Consider the following 6,140-nt stretch of genomic DNA (forward strand, 5'->3'; position numbering starts at 1 on the left):
GCATCTTATTTATTTATGTTTCCATATCTCTCTTAAAATTTCATTAATCATTCTAATTTCAATGAATCAATGTCATTCATGTGTTATTTTTTAATCATCTAGTTGAAAGTTTTCAAATTACAATCAAATGAAAACAAAAGTGGACGAGAGAATAACGATGAAGACTTGTGCTAAAATTAATTAAATCTATTAGACAATTTACATTTTGTATTTTTTATTCTATCATTTAGATAAGCAAGACACTAAATATGTATACCTCCACCATCCATTTTGTTGTGGGAATCTAACTACTTCCAGTAGACTCATCCCCTATTGGTATTATATATTTTACATTAAATTTTAACATTATGATGATGGGCGAAATTAAAGAGACTAATTCTTTGTTAAAGGTTTCACTCTATGTAAATTTTATTGTAAACTCTCATAGACGTTTGTCTAATTCGTGTTTTGATGATGGGTGAAATTAAACGAGTGCTAGCCTCATGCGTAAATATTGGTTAATTATGATTTTGACTAGTTATGGAAGTATTTACTGTACCCATGAACATTAGTCAGTTGGTAAGGGACATCACATTTTAAAAGAGTCAAGGTTTGAACTCTGAATTCTTCAATTATTCACCTCAAGGGGTAAATGTGATGCAACTACACTACTTGACTAATTTTTATTCTTCTAAATCTATTGTATTTATTATTTAAATAAATTAATAACTTTTATAATATATTAAATCAATAAATATACTATTAAATAATGCTATTTTATATCATTAATCATATTAAATTAAATGAAAAAAAGAACAACATATATTAATAGTTCCAATAAAAAAAACTTATATTGTAGAAAATGTTGACTATGGCTAGATTGGATTTTATTATGCTATATTTGTAGTAATATTTGGGACGGTTAGATCAAATCTTTTCTGAATTCTCATCAAAACTCACATCAATAAACTTTGATGCATGAAGCAAGGGTCAACGACAACCAATAACTAAATAAATTGCAAGCAATGACAACAATGTAAAGCAAAACCACAATTGAATTGAAGAGCATAAGATCAAAAAGTATTAGAGAAGAGGAAAAGCACATTATTGTTTCTTAAGTTCGGTCTAAAATGAACTACTATGAGGGAGAGAAGAACTATCTTTTCCACTAATCAAGAGAATAATTTTACACAGTGATTCCAAATGAATTACAAAAATCAGTTTTCAAAAGAAAGTTTACAAAGATTTATTTGCCTCATACAAAAGGACTTCTACAATCAGGAGTTTAGAAAGAAAGTTTGATTGTTTACACTTTGTCCTCAAAGAGTGGTAAACTAACTATAAGCTCATATGATATCCGACACTTAAGAAATTTTAAGATATGAAAATTTGTAAGAATTTTTCTAAGTGTTTGCGCGATGTGTAATTTGACAAAGTTTCAACACTTGTAAAATTATGCGAAGTTTCTTAAGTTCTTCAAACTTCTAAGGTCCTTAAATAGGTGAGAATAATATAGTCGTTGTTTGAAGGGGTGTCAATGCATAAATCTTCCTTGAGAAGCTTTGATCGGGTTTGAAATACTTTTCCTATAATGGGTAATTTTGTCGAATAGTACTATAGGGATCCTTTGCTTATATGGGAACGATTTGTTGCATTCTTTTTGCCTTTGAAAAACTTTGTTTGTTTCTTCACGTGGTTAGAAGAAGACAAACAGTACGATTAGAACTTGAAAGCGACGTTCCTTCAGAAGAAGACAAAACTGGATTAGAGTGACATGTCTATCAAAACATACTTTCATTATAATCTAGTTCTATTAGAACTTCTTTCTATCAAAGTTTTCAAGGCTTAATGCATCTTCTGATCAGAGTTTTGTTTTTTTGTCGACCTTTCTTCTGATCATCTTCTAAGTCTTCAGAGTTTCTCTTAAGTACCCTAGTGCTTTCTTTTACGTCCAGAGCTTCATGTTTCATAAACAATAACTTAACTTTGAATTCAGAATTTGTTCTGGAATGGTCAAAAGATCAATCTCACGTTGACATGTGGCCTAAACTTGCACCGCCTTAAGGCTCCGCGCCTGAAGGAACACACCAACTTTAGTGTACCACATCCAACCATCCCTCCGCGCGAGGATCACCCTACACATGTCTTCTAACCGCTCCCTAATCACACGCCGCGAAACTTGGAGACGGCTATCGTCACGAGCGCCTGTAACACCCCGTTTTCCCAATATACAAATTTCTTCAACATTTATCAGAGTAAAAACCATAAACGGGATATCACATAGAAACGTAATCCGAAAACAGTTAAATAATAATTTAACTTCCACATAATATCTTAACATAGCAGCGGAATATTAGTTCATAAACCATAAATCAGTTTGGCACGCAGGCCCCAATAAAGTGTCTCAAAAGAGTTAATCAAAATAGTAATTATCATAGCAGTTCACGTAAAAGAATGAAGCATGTTATAGCATATAACCCCATCCCGTTACGTATCAGAGCGACCTAGACGACACAGAGAAGGCAGGGCCACTCACGACGACAACTGCACACTAAGCACGATCACTTGCAAGTTACCCATACGAAGGGCAACATTTTCAAGCAGAAGGGGTGAGATTTCATAATCAAATAACATTAATCAATGTAATTGCGAATCATAAATTAACATCATAATCATTCCTTAAATAACATTGCATAATTGCTAAACAGTTATAACATAATCATATATCCAATTATCATGAACAACATAACATATTCGATAAACACTTATCACATAATCACGTAATCAATCATTATCAACAAGGCATCTTAATCATGACAATGCGACAATGCTCTTAGACTCTTATATGCATGTGGTACCAATCGTCATCATAAGTATTAATATACTTTAATCGTGCGGAGGACAAAGCTCCTATAAAACGTGCGGAGGACAAAGCTCCTAATATTCGTGGCGAGGACTAAGCTCAATGAGATGCTATGCATGGACACTTATGAACAAAACATCGTAATCAACATATCAACATGCATCCAATAATTTGGAGCTAACTTCATCATATACTTATGCACTTAGTTAAATAACGGAAGCAGCATAAACAGGTCACATAAACGAGATGATATCATTATATCAATAGCATATAAATTGCATCATTATCAAGCTTTCATATCTTGCATGAATATACAATACATTAGTTCATGTCCAATTAATATCAACATAACTTAAACAACTCTACAGACTGCATTAAACGTCATCATTAGGTCTTATTACTAGTTAGGGGTTCACTCTAGATCAACACGTGCGACACAGATCGCACCAACACACAAGCAACTGCATCCTGGCTGTGCTCGCGAGGCGAGAGTTCTTACTCGCCATGGCGAGTACCACTCAACTCCCAAAATAAACTTGTTCTGGGTTCCCTCTGATCCTACATTCATTCCTAATCAATACTAGGCATGTTCAGGCACTCAAAGGCACTCAAGGTCCAACTAAAAAGGTCGAAACACAAATTATGACATGCTCTCTGCCTAAGCTCGCGAGGCGAGGAAGGGTTGCTCGCCATGGCGAGTTGCACCAAACAACTCGCGAGGCGAAGGGAAAGGGCTCGCGTGGCGAGCGATGAAGTTCATCACTCGCGAGGCGAGGATCATCCCTCGCCGTGGCGAGCGATGAACAGAAGCACGGGCAGACTACGGGTTTTCTCGAAAATCCATCAAATAACACGGTTCAAAGCCAAATTTTGATTCCATAATCCATCCTAAACATGTTCTAAGGTTAAAGGACGATTTCTACATCAATCTAAACAAGTTTTACCATTTGATCATCAATTTTTAGGGTTTTGACCTAATTTCCAAACTTTTCTAAAACAATCCTAACTTTGCCATTTAATCATCAGAATCACAGCAATCAACGTTATTGAATTATTAGTCTCACCCTTACCTTGTTTGAAGAAAATCGCAGCACTTTTCCTTGGTTTCTCTAGACTTGGCTTTTTCTCCCTTTTTCTCCAAAACAGTCGTACGTACAATGTTTTTCTAAAACTAGGTCTAACCTTTATATACCTCTTCTTAATTACTTATCTTATCTCACTTTCTCCCCCAAAACTATCTAAAATATCAAAACAGCCCTCAACTAAATATTTTATATTATTTTCAAATCTTTATTTTATTTAACAATAAAATAATTCTCATATCCTTATCAAATCTTCCAAAACTCATAACTTATCACGTCAACGATCAAATCATCAAAACATACCAAAATCATGCATATATTATATAATTATAATATAATCACCTAAACTCGATTAAATAAACGATTAAACGAAAGTGGGCGTTACAGCGCCTACATATTTTCACAACACTTTCAACACGCTCTTTCTCAGTTCCATTACTGACTTGAGTATTGGACTGCTAATGTGTCTGCAAGAACCTTTTTTCCCACCGCGAAGACTCAATCCCTCCGTACCGGAGCACTTTCCGCCACCGTTGCCTCTCGTCCATCCTTGCCGGACATATCATTTGGCGTTAGAGACTATGAAGTGACAACAATAAAAAAAATACAAAAGCATAGAAGCAATGGAATAAATATGCGAAAATAGATTTTTGTTTGTTTATATATGTCTAATTATAGTATATGATCTGATTATTTATAACGAAAACTACTCTTATTGGCCAAACGACATGGACTAATATGACGAGACTTTACTCGACTATTTTTCAGGGTGGTGTGTGATAACTGTCTTCCTAAATTGGGATTGTTGCTCCCCACGTACAACTCTAGTCCCCCTTTCTTCGTTTAATCTAGTGACATGGTCCGTAGTGCATAGCTCCTTGGAGATTGTATCTTCTCCCTCATTTCCCAAATAGGTTAGTGGTACTAAAAATAGGGACATGGGTTTCTCGTGTTATGTTTTACTCCCTCTATATTTTGACTCAATTATGAGGTTTATAAGACCCATGTTCATTATTAGTGGCCTCGAGAAATAATCAGCTCTGTTGCTCGGCTGCCTTCGCTTGACTTGGAGGCTTCCTGGCCTCACCAAATAACCAATCATCTATTTGCTTATAATGGCTAACAAGATAATTGTTTTAGGTGTAAATAATAACAAAAAAGATGATCATGGAAGTATATTAATTTTTCTAGTACGAGTTAGATTAGTGCATATTCAGGCAGGACCAAAAAAAATATGATCAGATAAATTTATCTATCCCGTAAATATCTCAACAAAAAGTTTAGTCCCTGTAAACATTTTTTTTTTTGAAAATTTATGTCCCCAATTGTTTTATGTGTTGACTTTTGGTCCTTGTGTTTAGGTCAATTCATGTGTATCGTTCATGTTTTTTTAATAGCTTTTTGCATGGATGTTTAAAATATTATAACAATATCACCCAAAAAAAATATTATTTTAAACAAAATATGAATTAAATATAATTTTTTCTAAGGGTTGAAAACTTACAAAGTAATAAATTTTATTGTAAAAGAAATAATTCAAAACTTTGAAGGATACCCTCAAGTTTAATTAAAAGCAGCGACAAAAAGTCATGAGAAAAAACACTTGATAAACAAAAAGTTGCCGAAATTTTTAAATGGAACTACAAACAAAATTTTAGATATTTATAGGGATTAACATCTTAATTACCCCAATGGTTTATTTAACAAATTTATTAACATTTATTTCAGAAGATTAAGCATAATTCATATATATATATATATATATATATATATATATAAGGTTTTGCTAGAAGACACATTTTAAGAACATGTCTTTTAGCAAGTTATTCTATGATATTGTCTGGAATTGTCTACAGTGCAGAGAGCCTACAATGTGGCTGATATTGTCTGGAATCCTCCTACTGGTAACACTGTTAAAATAAACTATGATGGTTCCTCTGTAGGAGCTCATCCCTGCGGTTCTATTGGCTTGGTGTTCAGAGATTCTCAGTTTCAGTTTTTGGGAGCTCTATCTAGTAACATTGGCAATGCTACTCCTGTGGAAGCTGAATTCTATGCTTGTATGCTTGCAATTGAAAAAGCCAAAGAGTTGGGTTTGAGTAACATTTGTTTGGAAACAGATTCCATTAAGGTTGTTAATGCTTTTCACAATAGTTTTGGTGTCCCTTGGAAGATGAGAGTCAGATGGCATAACTACATCAGGTTCTGTCAAAGCA

Source organism: Medicago truncatula, chromosome 5 (assembly GCF_003473485.1).
Source record: "Medicago truncatula cultivar Jemalong A17 chromosome 5, MtrunA17r5.0-ANR, whole genome shotgun sequence".
Classification (NCBI taxonomy): domain Eukaryota; kingdom Viridiplantae; phylum Streptophyta; class Magnoliopsida; order Fabales; family Fabaceae; genus Medicago; species Medicago truncatula.